At 28.6% G+C, this 14,741-nt stretch overlaps 1 long non-coding RNA gene across 1 annotated transcript; it reads right to left on the bottom strand.

Moving 5' to 3' along the window:
- Positions 1 to 9,700: 9,700 nt before the first annotated feature.
- On the bottom strand, positions 9,701 to 10,549 carry LOC123304862. Its single transcript, XR_006536807.1, has 3 exons — positions 10,179 to 10,549; positions 9,816 to 10,097; positions 9,701 to 9,734 (listed from the first exon to the last, which is right to left on the bottom strand). It is a non-coding gene; the product is annotated as an uncharacterized LOC123304862 (long non-coding RNA).
- Positions 10,550 to 14,741: the final 4,192 nt, after the last annotated feature.

Below are 14,741 nucleotides of genomic sequence, written 5' to 3'. Positions count from 1 at the left end.
AGAGGTCCTCTATGACTGGACTAAGTATAAAAAAGCCAAAAATGATCAAATTTGACATTTTTCGATAGAAAAAACATATTTTGGAAATTTTCGATTTTTCAACATGAGAGTCATGACTATACAAATCATTGAAATTTTTATCCAAGTAAGTCAAAATGGATACATAGAGGTCCTTTATGACTGGACTAAGTAGAAATAAGCCAAAAATGATCAAATTTGACATTTTTTCAAAATTTTCGCTTTTTCAACTAGAATGTCATGACTATACAAATCTTTGAAATTTTTATCCAAGAAAGTCAAAATGTATACATGGAGGTCGTTTATGACTGGACTAAGTATATTTAAGCCAAAAATGATAAAATTTGACAGTTTTCGATAGAAAAAACATTTTTTGAAAATTTTCGATTTTTCAACTAGAATGTCATGACTTTACAAATCATTGATATTTTGATCCAAGTAAGTCAAAATGGATACATAGAGGTCCTTTATGACTGGACTAAGTATAAATAAGCCAAAAATGATCAAATTTGACATTTTTTGAAAATTTTCGCTTTTTCAACTAGAATGTCATGACTATACAAATCTTTGAAATTTTTATCCAAGTAAGTCAAAATGGATACATAGAGGTCCTTTATGACTGGACTAAGTAGAAATAAGCCAAAAATGATCAAATTTGACATTTTTCGATAGAAAAAACATTTTTTGAAAATTTTCGATTTTTCAACATGAGAGTCATGACTATGCAAATCATTGAAATTTTGATACAAGTAAGTCAAAATGGATACATAGAGGTCCTTTATGACTGGACTAAGTAGAAATAAGCCAAAAATGATCAAATTTGACATTTTTCGATAGAAAAAAACTTTTTTTTGAAAATTTTCGATTTTTCAACATGAGAGTCATGACTATACAAATCATTGAAATTTTGATCCAAGTAAGTCAAAATGGATACATAGAGGTCCTTTATGACTGGACTAAGTAGAAATAAGCCAAAAATGATCAAATTTGACATTTTTCGATAGAAAAAACATTTTTTGAAAATTTTCGATTTTTCAACATGAGAGTCATGACTATACAAATCATTGAAATTTTGATCCAAGTAAGTCAAAATGGATACATAGAGGTCCTTTATGACTGGACTAAGTATAAATAAGCCAAAAATGATCAAATTTGACATTTTTCGAATGAAAAAACATTTTTTGAAAATTTTCGATTTTTCAACATGAGAGTCATGACTTTACAAATCATTGAAATTTTTATCCAAGTAAGTCAAAATGCATACATATAGGTCCTCTATGACTGGACTAAGTATAAAAAAGCCAAGAATGATCAAATTTGACATTTTTCGATAGAAAAAACATTTTTTGGAAATTTTCGATTTTTCAACTAGAATGGCATGACTATAAAAATCATTGAAATTTATCCAAGTAAGTCAAAATGTATACATGTAGGTCGTTTATGACTGGACTAAGTATAAAAAAGCCAAAAATGATCAAATTTGACATTTTTCGATAGAAAAAACATTTTTTGGAAATTTTCGATTTTTCAACATGAGAGTCATGACTATACAAATCATTGAAATTTTGATCCAAGTAAGTCAAAATGCATACATAGAGGTCCTCTATGACTGGACTAAGTATAAAAAAGCCAAGAATGATCAAATTTGACATTTTTCGATAGAAAAAACATTTTTTGGAAATTTTCGATTTTTCAACTAGAATGGAATGACTATAAAAATCATTAAAATTTTGATCCAAGTAAGTCAAAATGTATACATGGAGGTCGTTTATGACTGGACTAAGTATAAATAAGCAAAAAATGATCAAATTTGACATTTTTTGAAAATTTTCGCTTTTTCAACTAGAATGTCATGACTATACAATTCTTTGAAATTTTTATCCAAGCAAGTCAAAATGTATACATCGAGGTCGTTTATGACTGGACTAAGTATATTTAAGCCAAAAATGATAAAATTTGACAGTTTTCGATAGAAAAAACATTTTTTGAATATTTTCGATTTTTCAACTAGAATGTCTTGACTATACAAATCATTGATATTTTGATCCAAGTAAGTCAAAATGCATACATAGAGGTCCTCTATGACTGGACTAAGTATAAAAAAGCCAAAAATGATCAAATTTGACATTTTCCGATAGAAAAAACATATTTTGAAAATTTTCGATTTTTCAACATGAGAGTCATGACTATACAAATCATTGAAATTTTGATCCAAGTAAGTCAAAATGGATACATAGAGGTCCTTTATGACTGGACTAAGTAGAAATAAGCCAAAAATGATCAAATTTGAGATTTTTTCAAAATTTTCGCTTTTTCAACTAGAATGTCATGACTATACAAATCTTTGAAATTTTTATCCAAGAAAGTCAAAATGTATACATGGAGGTCGTTTATGACTGTACTAAGTATATTTAAGCCAAAAATGATAAAATTTGACAGTTTTCGATAGAAAAAACATTTTTTGGAAATTTTCGATTTTTCAACTAGAATGGCATGACTGTAAAAATAATTGAAATTTATCCAAGTAAGTCAAAATGTATACATGGAGGTCGTTTATGACTAAACTAAGTATAAAAAAGCCAAAAATGATCAAATTTGACATTTTTCGATAGAAAAAATATTTTTTGGAAATTTTCGATTTTTCAACATGAGAGTCATGACTATACAAATCATTGAAATTTTGATACAAGTAAGTCAAAATTAATACATAGAGGTCCTTTATGACTGGACTAAGTAGAAATAAGCCAAAAATGATCAAATTTGACATTTTTCGATAGAAAAAACATTTTTTGAAAATTTTCGATTTTTCAACATGAGAGTCATGACTATACAAATCATTGAAATTTTGATCCAAGTAAGTCAAAATGGATACATAGAGGTCCTTTATGACTGGACTAAGTATAAATAAGCCAAAAATGATCAAATTTGACATTTTTCGAATGAAAAAACAATTTTTGAAAATTTTCGATTTTTCAACATCAGAGTCATGACTTTACAAATCATTGAAATTTTGATCCAAGTAAGTCAAAATGCATACATAGAGGTCCTCTATGACTGGACTAAGTATAAAAAAGCCAAGAATGATCAAATTTGACATTTTTCGATAGAAAAAACATTTTTTGGAAATTTTCGATTTTTCAACTAGAATGGCATGACTATAAAAATCATTGAAATTTATCCAAGTAAGTCAAAATGTATACATGGAGGTCGTTTATGACTAAACTAAGTATAAATAAGCCAAAAATGATCAAATTTGACATTTTTTGAAAATTTTCGCTTTTTCAACTAGAATGTCATGACTATACAAATCTTTGAAATTTTTATCCAAGAAAGTCAAAATGTATACATCGAGGTCGTTTATGACTGGACTAAGTATATTTAAGCCAAAAATGATAAAATTTGACAGTTTTCGATAGAAAAAACATTTTTTGAAAATTTTCGATTTTTCAACTAGAATGTCATGACTATACAAATCATTGATATTTCGATCCAAGTAAGTCAAAATGCATACATAGTGGTCCTTTATGACTGGACTAAGTATAAAAAGCCAAAAATGATCAAATTTGACATTTTTTGAAAATTTTCGCTTTTTCAACTAGAATGTCATGACTATACAAATCTTTGAAATTTTTATCCAAGAAAGTCAAAATGTATACATGGAGGTCGTTTATGACTGGACTAAGTATATTTAAGCCAAAAATGATAAAATTTGACAGTTTTCGATAGAAAAAACATTTTTTGAAAATTTTCGATTTTTCAACTAGAATGTCATGACTATACAAATCATTGATATTTTGATCCAAGTAAGTCAAAATGCATACATAGAGGTCCTCTATGACTGGACTAAGTATAAAAAAGCCAAAAATGATCAAATTTGACATTTTTCGATAGAAAAAACATTTTTTGGAAATTTTCGATTTTTCAACTAGAATGGCATTACTATAAAAATCATTGAAATTTTGATCCAAGTAAGTCAAAATGTATACATGGAGGTCGTTTATGACTGGACTAAGTATATTTAAGCCAAAAATGATAAAATTTGACAGTTTTCTATAGAAAAAACATTTTTTGAAAATTTTCGATTTTTCAACTAGAATGTCATGACTATACAAATCATTGATATTTTATCCAAGTAAGTCAAAATGCATACATAGAGTTCCTCTATGACTGGACTAAGTATAAAAAAGCCAAAAATGATCAAATTTGACATTCTTCGATAGAAAAAACATTTTTTGAAAATTTTCGATTTTTCAACATGAGAGTCATGACTATACAAATCATTGAAATTTTGATCCAAGTAAGTCAAAATGGATACATAGAGGTCCTTTATGACTGGACTAAGTAGAAATAAGCCAAAAATGATCAAATTTGACATTTTTTGAAAATTTTCGCTTTTTCAACTAGAATGTCATGACTATACAAATCTTTGAAATTTTTATCCAAGAAAGTCAAAATGTATACATGGAGGTCGTTTATGACTGGACTAAGTATATTTAAGCCAAAAATGATAAAATTTGACAGTTTTCGATAGAAAAAACATTTTTTGAAAATTTTCGATTTTTCAACTAGAATGTCATGACTATACAAATCATTGAAATTTTGATCCAAGTAAGTCAAAATGGATACATAGAGGTCCTTTATGACTGGACTAAGCCTAAATGAGCCAAAAATGATCAAATTTGACATATTTCGATAGAAAAAACATTTTTTGAAAATTATCGATTTTTCAACATGAGAGTCATGACTATACAAATCATTGAAATTTTGATCCAAGTAAGTCAAAATGGATACATAGAGGTCCTTTATGACTGGACTAAGTATAAATAAGCCAAAAATGATCAAATTTGACATTTTTCGATAGAAAAAACATTTTTTGAAAATTTCCGATTTTTCAACATGAGAGTCATGACTATACAAATCATTGAAATTTTGATCCAAGTAAGTCAAAATGGATACATAGAGGTCCTTTATGACTGGACTAAGTATAAATAAGCCAAAAATGATCAAATTTGACATTTTTCGATAGAAAAAACATTTTTTGGAAATTTTCGATTTTTCAACTAGAATGGCATGACTATAAAAATCATTAAAATTTTCATCCAAGTAAGTCAAAATGTATACATAGAGGTCGTTTAGGACTGGACCAAGTATAAATAAGTCTAAAATGATAAAATTTGACAGTTTTCGATAGAAAAAACATTTTTTGGAAATTTTCGATTTTTCAACTAGAATGGCATGACTATAAAAATCATTGAAATTTTCATCCAAGTAAGTCAAAATGGATACATAGAGGTCCTTTATGACTGGACTAAGTATAAATAAGCCAAAAATGAACAAATTTGACATTTTTCGATAGAAAAAACAATTTTTGAAAATTTCCGATTTTTCAACATGAGAGTCATTGATAATCAATTTTTTAAAAATTGTAATTGATAATCAATTTGAAATTTGTACAAATAATAGTAATTTTTCTTTTTCTTAAGTTTGATAGTTCTAAAAAACAACAAGAGGTCACTGTTATTTAAAAAATAAGAGAAGGATACTTCCTACCTAAAGTTCTTTAAGAACGACGACAGTTCAGTTTCAACAGACAGTCAGTTGACTTCAGTCTTCTGTACTCAGTAGCGGACACGTTTACATTTCGTTGCATACATTTTATTTTTTTTGGCTTCCATCATGGCGCAATCTTAAATTTACCACATGGTAAACTTGTTTTTTAACATTTTTTTTTAATATGAATATCGCCACGTTTTACATTTGGTATGGATGAATAATTTGAAAAAGCCATTGGAACGGTTGGTCATCCATAATGGTTCCAAAAATTTTTTGATATACGTAACTATATAAATTTAAACGAAATGAAATGTGAGTAGCGATTTATATTATTTTTAATATTTCTTAAATTACCTTTACAACCTAAATTTTATTGTCGTCTTTTTTTTGAATTATAATTCGTCACGCAAAAATGTTGAATCTGGGTAATAACTTTTTATAGTTATTCTTTTTTAATATTCTCATTTAAAAATTGATTAATTCTTAAGTATACTGTATTTAAATTAGTGATAATTTCTAGTAGATAACATGCGATACATTTTTTTACATAAATGATTTTTTATTTCGTTCCACGAAATGAATCGCATTTTCTAAAGAAAATTTTTTGTAAATTCCATATCTCATAGACGAAAAAATTTGATTGTATGAAATTAGTTTTCCATTCATCGTCTATGTTATAATTTAATCTGTAAAATTATATTTTTGATTTAATTTAAGTAACTTTATTTTGATAATTTAAATACTTACTTTAAATTTAATTATTTTGAATTATCCCATTTATATTTTTTGTTTTGATCATGCTTTTTAGTATGCTAAATCGATCAATTTTTGTGAGGTTAAGTTTTTAATATGTCAAAATTTAATACAATAAATATCACTACCGTTTGTCAATTTAAATTGTAGTTTTAAAATAAATAGATGTAAATAAGTCATTGTAATATGTTTAAGGTTATTCGATACTGAATAAGATAACTTAAAAAAATATAGTTTGCAACTATATTGCATTTTGCCTCGAAGTTAATAGTTTCTCTTTCGATATCTAAAAATTAATATTGTTATTTTGTTTTTTTTGGTTGTAAAACCATTGTGATAATTTTTGTTGTAATATATTTTCAAATGCAAATGTTATATGAATAAAACAGAGGTTGATATTTATTGATATTTATTGTTTTCTATCTTTCCATTCATTACAATTTTACAGGCAACATTCTGTTTTTAAATCTCGGAGCACTAAACGGAAAAGGTTTGCGACCTCATGCGTTACACGGGCCCAGCACGCTGAAACATTCCACTATATATATATATTTTCAATACTTACCTTTAAATCTCTTTTTTAATAATTTCCTAATTATTTTATTTATTTAAATTATCAAAAAGATAATCTATTAAATAATTTTAATTATCAGATACGTTTGTTTATTTTTCTGATATTTATCCTTTTCGGAGGACCCCTCTTATCTTTATTTATTATTTATAATATTTATCAATTGGTAGCAGATAAAACCGTTTTAAACTCCGAAATGAAACTTATTTGTTGCTTTAGTATTTATTGAAATTATTATACACTCCTAATCATAATTTTTTACAGGTTATTACTAATTTCTTTATTTTTTTTTGTTGAGCATTTGTTTTTATTATCCAATCATGCCACTCACTAGAAGCGCTGATCGGAGAACTAAATCGCCTTCAAGTCACCCTAATGGTCGGGTTACTACACCAGATCCTGACGATATATTTAATACCCCAGGAACAGCATCAGCAATCAATATGGCCACCATCACAACCCAAGTTGCAGCCACTACCAATATATTACATAGTTCCGCAAGTCAACTTATGGATATGCAGAATGCTATACAACAACAAAACGACCAGATAAGTCAATTAACAAACCATTTAAATATCATTTCTACCTCAATTGTACAAAATTCTTCGACCGTTTCCAATCGAAATACTTCGGATAACCCTACAAACTTTTATGCAAAACCAAGCATTGATAACTTCATTAATAATGTAACTGTGCTCGACATATCCTACCCCGTTAGTATTATAAAATTTATTTCGGACACACAACATTTAATCGATATTGATTTACTTCCTCAAGAAATTTTAAAAAAAGCTCTCATTAATAGATGTGCCTCAAATGCACAAAATCTTTGGTCCGATTGCATTGCTTCAACCTTAAATTGGTCGGAGATTAGACGCAACTTATTAGAAATTTACGTTTCACCTTTATCAAAACAACTTTTACTTGATAAGCTTGTTCGTCGTTCCCAAGTGCAAGATGAGAAATTTTCAACATTTACTTCTGATATTATCAATTTCGCCAAAATTTTGTCACCCGAGTTATCCGAAGCACAAATCATAGAAATTATTTTTGCACACGCAAATAGCTCAGTTCTTACAATTATGGGACTGAATTCCATTCCATGTAAGTATACGGACTTATATAAATTAGTGACTAAAATTGAAGAAATTCAAGGAAGAATCATTCCTCCTGTAACTCCTCCTTCAGTTACGAATGAGGTCAATACTAAAACAAATAATAAATTTTTTTGCAATTACTGTAAATCAAATACACACACTATTCAGTATTGCAGAAAACGTAAATTTAAAGAAAATAATACCTCTTTTAATTCTAACAATTCAAAAAACTAATCGACCCCAGATTTTGCGTTTTTAACAAAAATTTAAATTATTCAATCCTTCCAACAAAGACCATCTTTATTTTAGGACTCCCTATTCTCACTTTATTCGATTCGGGAGCAACCCTTAACGCTATAAGGTCTTCAACCTTAAAAAAAGTTCAACTTTTAAATAAAAATATTTTTACCAAATCTACTTATATTAATATTTCCTTACCCGGTAATAATTATATCAATTGTACCTCTCTGGTTGATCTACATTTCAAATTCGGTAAATTTTCGTGGACTCAGACTTTTCATGTGATTAACAATCTTCCTTTTGAAGCTATCTTAGGTGTAAAAACACTACGTCATTGTAATATTATCTTGGATTTCTTTAAATCCGTTATTAAATTCCAACATGATCCTAAAATTGAAATACCATTTTCAGGATTTAATAATTCTAATCGGATAGTTAATACCATTTGCGAAGCTAAAGGAAATATGACTTTTAAACAAAATAAAATATTGGATTCACTACTAAAAAAATTCGAAACTATCTTTTCAGACATACCTGGCGTCGCCAAAAATTTTGAGTATAAAATTAAATTAAAAGACAATATTCCAGTTTGTAAAGCCCCATACTATTTGGCACCCGATAAAGCAAAACTTCTCGATCAGCATATTTTAAAACTTGTCGAACAAGGAATACTGTCTGAATCTAATTCTAGTTACAGTGCCCCTGTTTTTTTTGTTAAAAAGAAAGACGACTCATATAGACTAGTGGCCGACTACAGATACCTGAATAAACATATACAGTTCGATCCAATGAGTTCAGCCAATATAGCACACATTTTCGCCAGTTTAGGTAACTCTAAAGTTTTTTCTTTAATTGACATGAAATCGGCTTTTAACCAGATAAAACTCGCTGAAGAATCTAAGCATGTCACTGCAATCGTTACCCAATACTCCACCTATCATTATAACGTTATGCCCTTTGGACTGAACGTTTCTTCTCAAGCTTTGGCTAGATTCCTGAACGCTAATTTAGCGGAATTCCGTCATAAATTTCTGTTAATATATTACGACGATCTTATTGTACATTCTCCAGATATAGATTCACACCTAAACCATTTAAATCTATTATTTACGAAAATTAAATCAATCGGTATTACCTTAAATCCAGAAAAGGCTAGATTTTGTATGTCCCGTATACGTCTGTTGGGTAGTGTCATATCCGCTGAAGGTCGCTTTATAGACCCATTGAAGGTTCAGGCTATTAACGATATGCCTACACCCAAAAACGTCAAAGAAATATCCCGATTAATTGGAGCAGCCGCTTTCTATGCTCGTTATATTCCTATGTTTAGTCAAATTGTCGCACCGTTAAACGCACCTGTGCACCTGTGCTGAAGCATCCACAATTCGATAAACCATTTATACTCCAAACCGATGGTTCAGCTAGTGGATTAGGAGCCGTATTACTACAAAAACACGATGACGGTATTCACCCAATCATGTACTGCTCCAGAAAATTAAATCCTGCAGAAATTCGTTACAATGCACATGAGTTAGAAATGCTAGCAGTGATCAATGCTCTCGATAAGTTTAAAGATTTCTTACTCGATCGTAAATTTACGCTTCAGACCGATTGCAGTTCTCTCCTTTGGTTATTCAACTCTCCGGCCAGATTCAATAAACTCTCGCGCTGGATTCTTAAAATTTCCAGATTTGATTTCACGCCCGAACATATTAAGGGCCAACATAATAATATGGCCGATTTTCTCTCCAGACTCTATGAATCACAGGATGTAAACTGTACTCATTTTCAACAGAGCGACGATGTTGCTGACGCTAAATTTGTAAAAATGAAAGCTAAACATAGTGACGATCCCGGATATGTTTCTATTATAAATAAAATCAAAAATTCTTTAGATCAACCTAATGCTGTAAAGCCTAGTGAACTTAATGAAAGTGAAAACTTACGAACAAATAACGTAAATTCAATTAATTCTCTCAACGTTTTGAGTAAATCCAATTTCGACTTTTTATCCATAAAAAACGAACAGCGAAACTCGCCCGAGTGCGAAATCATCTATCGGAACATACGATCCCAGATGGATGTCTCTAATTTTTGCATAAAGGACGGTTTGCTTTTCAAATTCGTGGGTAAGAATAAACTGAGAAGAATTGTATTACCAGACACCTTGCTGAATTATGTTTTGAAGTACTTTCACGACTCCAAGTACTCAACACATAATTCGGTAATAAAAACCTTTCGTGAAATTAGTAAAATTTTTTACCATAAAAACCTTTATGCAAAGGTTAGAGACTACGTAAGATCTTGCGAAGTTTGTCAAACAATTAGACCGTACACACGGGATGATAAAATCCAATTATCCAGTACAGTACCTGACGCAATTTTTAAAATCTTGTACGTTGACTTTATTGGTCCCATTATTCGATCTCCAGAGGGATTTAAATACATATTTTCTGTTTTAGATGGTTTCAGCAAATGCGCTTTCGCTTTCCCATGTCGAAGCCAAACTGCGGATGTTGCCATATCACTAATGCAGAAGATATTCCTGGAAAATGGATATTGTATTACCGTAGTATCAGACAATGGTCCAGCATTTTCATCAATTAAATGGAAAACATTTATATTTAATAATGGTATTAGGGCAGCATATTCTTCACCATATTCGCCAGGAAGCAATATGGCCGAAACTCTAAATAAAGCCATCAAATATAACTTAGGATGCGTGCTAAAGGAATATTCCCAACAACACAAAAATTGGAGCAAATTCCTTAGCTTTACGTTGTTCAATTACAATAATTCTTATAAAACAACTACAAAAACAACTCCTGCTGAAGCATATTTTGGTCGTAAATTAAATACGCCATTTATTTTAATCAACGAACTGACCGATATATTAACAAGTGATACAAAACCATCACAACAACAAATCGAAAATGCTTTAAAGATTACACATCAACAACGTGTTTCTAAAACATTGAACAGACCTTCAGTATCCAAGTACAAAGTTGGCCAATTAGTTATGGTTAAGAATCTTGCACCTAATACAAATCACAATACTTCATCAAAATTTGCTGCGAAATATACTGGACCTTTCAAGATCATCAAATTTTCGTCTCCAACATCAGTTAGACTAAAAACTTCACAAAATGTCAAAAACAAAACAACTATTGGAGCCTCCATCTATAATTTACGCCCATTTTTTCTAAGAGGTCGTTAGTGAGTTGGTCGCATGCGTAGAATCTTCTGTTTCATCATAATAACTTTCATTCTAGTTTCACTTCGCTATAATTCCCTCGTTATTGTAAGCTATTCGCTTTTTTTGCCCCCTCGATTGATAATCAATTTTTTAAAAATTGTAATTGATAATCAATTTGCAATTTGTACAAATAATAGTAATTTTTCTTTTTCTTAAGTTTGATAGTCCTAAAAAACAACAAGAGGTCACTGTTATTTAAAAAATAAGAGAAGGATACTTCCTACCTAAAGTTCTTTAAGAACGACGACAGTTCAGTTTCAACAGACAGTCAGTTGACTTCAGTCTTCTGTACTCAGTAGCGGACACGTTTACATTTCGTTGCATACATTTTATTTTTTTTGGCTTCCATCATGTCGCAATCTTAAATTTACCACATGGTAAACTTGTTTTTTAACATTTTTTTTTAATATGAATATCGCCACGTTTTACATTTGGTATGGATGAATAATTTGAAAAAGCCATTGGAACGGTTGGTCATCCATAATGGTTCCAAAAATTTTTTGATATACGTAACTATATAAATTTAAACGAAATGAAATGTGAGTAGCGATTTATATTATTTTTAATATTTCTTAAATTACCTTTACAACCTAAATTTTATTGTCGTCTTTTTTTTGAATTATAATTCGTCACGCAAAAATGTTGAATCTGGGTAATAACTTTTTATAGTTATTCTTTTTTAATATTCTCATTTAAAAATTGATTAATTCTTAAGTATACTGTATTTAAATTAGTGATAATTTCTAGTAGATAACATGCGATACATTTTTTTACATAAATGATATGTTATTTCGTTCCACGAAATGAATCGCATTTTCTAAAGAAAATTTTTTGTAAATTCCATATCTCATAGACAAAAAAATTTGATTGTATGAAATTAGTTTTCCATTCATCGTCTATGTTATAATTTAATCTGTAAAATTATATTTTTGATTTAATTTAAGTAACTTTATTTTGATAATTTAAATACTTACTTTAAATTTAATTATTTTGAATTATCCCATTTATATTTTTTGTTTTGATCATGCTTTTTAGTATGCTAAATCGATCAATTTTTGTGAGGTTAAGTTTTTAATATGTCAAAATTTAATACAATAAATATCACTACCGTTTGTCAATTTAAATTGTAGTTTTAAAATAAATAGATGTAAATAAGTCATTGTAATATGTTTAAGGTTATTCGATACTGAATAAGATAACTTAAAAAAATATAGTTTGCAACTATATTGCATTTTGCCTCGAAGTTAATAGTTTCTCTTTCGATATCTAAAAATTAATATTGTTATTTTGTTTTTTTTGGTTGTAAAACCATTGTGATAATTTTTGTTGTAATATATTTTCAAATGCAAATGTTATATGAATAAAACAGAGGTTGATATTTATTGATATTTATTGTTTTCTATCTTTCCATTCATTACAATTTTACAGGCAACATTCTGTTTTTAAATCTCGGAGCACTAAACGGAAAAGGTTTGCGACCTCATGCGTTACACGGGCCCAGCACGCTGAAACATTCCACTATATATATATATATTTTCAATACTTACCTTTAAATCTCTTTTTTAATAATTTCCTAATTATTTTATTTATTTAAATTATCAAAAAGATAATCTATTAAATAATTTTAATTATCAGATACATTTGTTTATTTTTCTGATATTTATCCTTTTCGGAGGACCCCTCTTATCTTTATTTATTATTTATAATATTTATCATCATGACTATACAAATCATTGAAATTTTGATCCAAGTAAGTCAAAATGGATACATAGAGGTCCTTTATGACTGGACTAAGTATAAATAAGAAAAAAATGATCAAATTTGACATTTTTCGATAGAAAAAACATTTTTTGGAAATTTTCGATTTTTCAACTAGAATGGCATGACTATAAAAAACATTGAAATTTTCATCCAAGTAAGTCAAAATGTATGCATAGAGGTCGTTTATGACTGGACTAAGTATAAATAAGTCTAAAATGATCAAATTTGACATTTTTCGATAGAAAAAACATTTTTTGGAAATTTTCGATTTTTCAACTAGAATGGCATGACTATAAAAATCATTGAAATTTTCATCCAAGTAAGTCAAAATGTATACATAGAGGTCATTTATGACTGGACTAAGTATAAATAAGCCACAAATGATCAAATTTGACATTTTTCGATAGAAAAAACATTTTTTGAAAATTTTCGATTTTTCAACTAGAATGTCATGACTATACAAATCATTGAAATTTTGATCCAAGTAAGTCAAAATGGATACATAGAGGTCCTTTATGACTGGACTAAGTATAAATAAGCCAAAAATGATCAAATTTGACATTTTTCGATAGAAAAAACATTTTTTGAAAATTTTCGATTTTTCAACCAGAATGTCATGACTATACAAATCATTGAAATTTTGATCCAAGTAAGTCAAAATGGATACATAGAGGTCGATTATGACTGGACTAAGTATAAATAAGTCTAAAATGATCAAATTTGACATTTTTCGATAGAAAAACATTTTTTGGAAATTTTCGATTTTTCAACTAGAATGGCATGACTATACAAATCATTGAAATTTTGATCCAAGTAAGTCAAAATGGATACAAAGAGGTCCTTTATGACTGGACTAAGTATAAATAAGCCAAAAATGATCAAATTTGACATTTTTCGATAGAAAAAACATTTTTTATGTCAAATTATTAACAAATGTCAAATTTGATCATTTTTGGCTTATTTCTCCTTAGTCCAGTCATAGAGGACCTCTATGTATCCATTTTGACTTACTTGGATCAAAATTTCAATGATTTGTATAGTCATGACATTCTAGTTGAAAAATCGAAAATTTGGAAAAAATGTTTTTTCTATCGAAAAATGTCAAATTTGATCATTTTTGGCTTATTTATACTTAGTCCAGTCATGAAGGACCTCTATGTATCCATTTTGACTTACTTGGATAAAAATTTCAATGATTTGTATAGTCATGACTCTCATGTTGAAAAATCGAAAATTTCCAAAAAATGTTTTTTCTATCGAAAAATGTCAAATTTGATCATTTTTGGCTTATTTCTACTTAGTTCAGTCATAAAGGACCTCTATGTATCCATTTTGACTTACTTGGATCAAAATTTCAATGATTTGTATAGTCATGACTCTCATGTTGAAAAATCGAAAATTTTCAAAAAATGTTTTTTCTATCGAAAAATGTCAAATTTGATCATTTTTGGCTTATTTCTACTTAGTCCAGTCATAAAGGACCTCTTTGTAT

This window comes from Chrysoperla carnea, unplaced genomic scaffold, assembly GCF_905475395.1.
Source record: "Chrysoperla carnea unplaced genomic scaffold, inChrCarn1.1, whole genome shotgun sequence".
Lineage (NCBI taxonomy): Eukaryota > Metazoa > Arthropoda > Insecta > Neuroptera > Chrysopidae > Chrysoperla > Chrysoperla carnea.
This window is presented reverse-complemented; position numbering and strand designations above follow the sequence as displayed.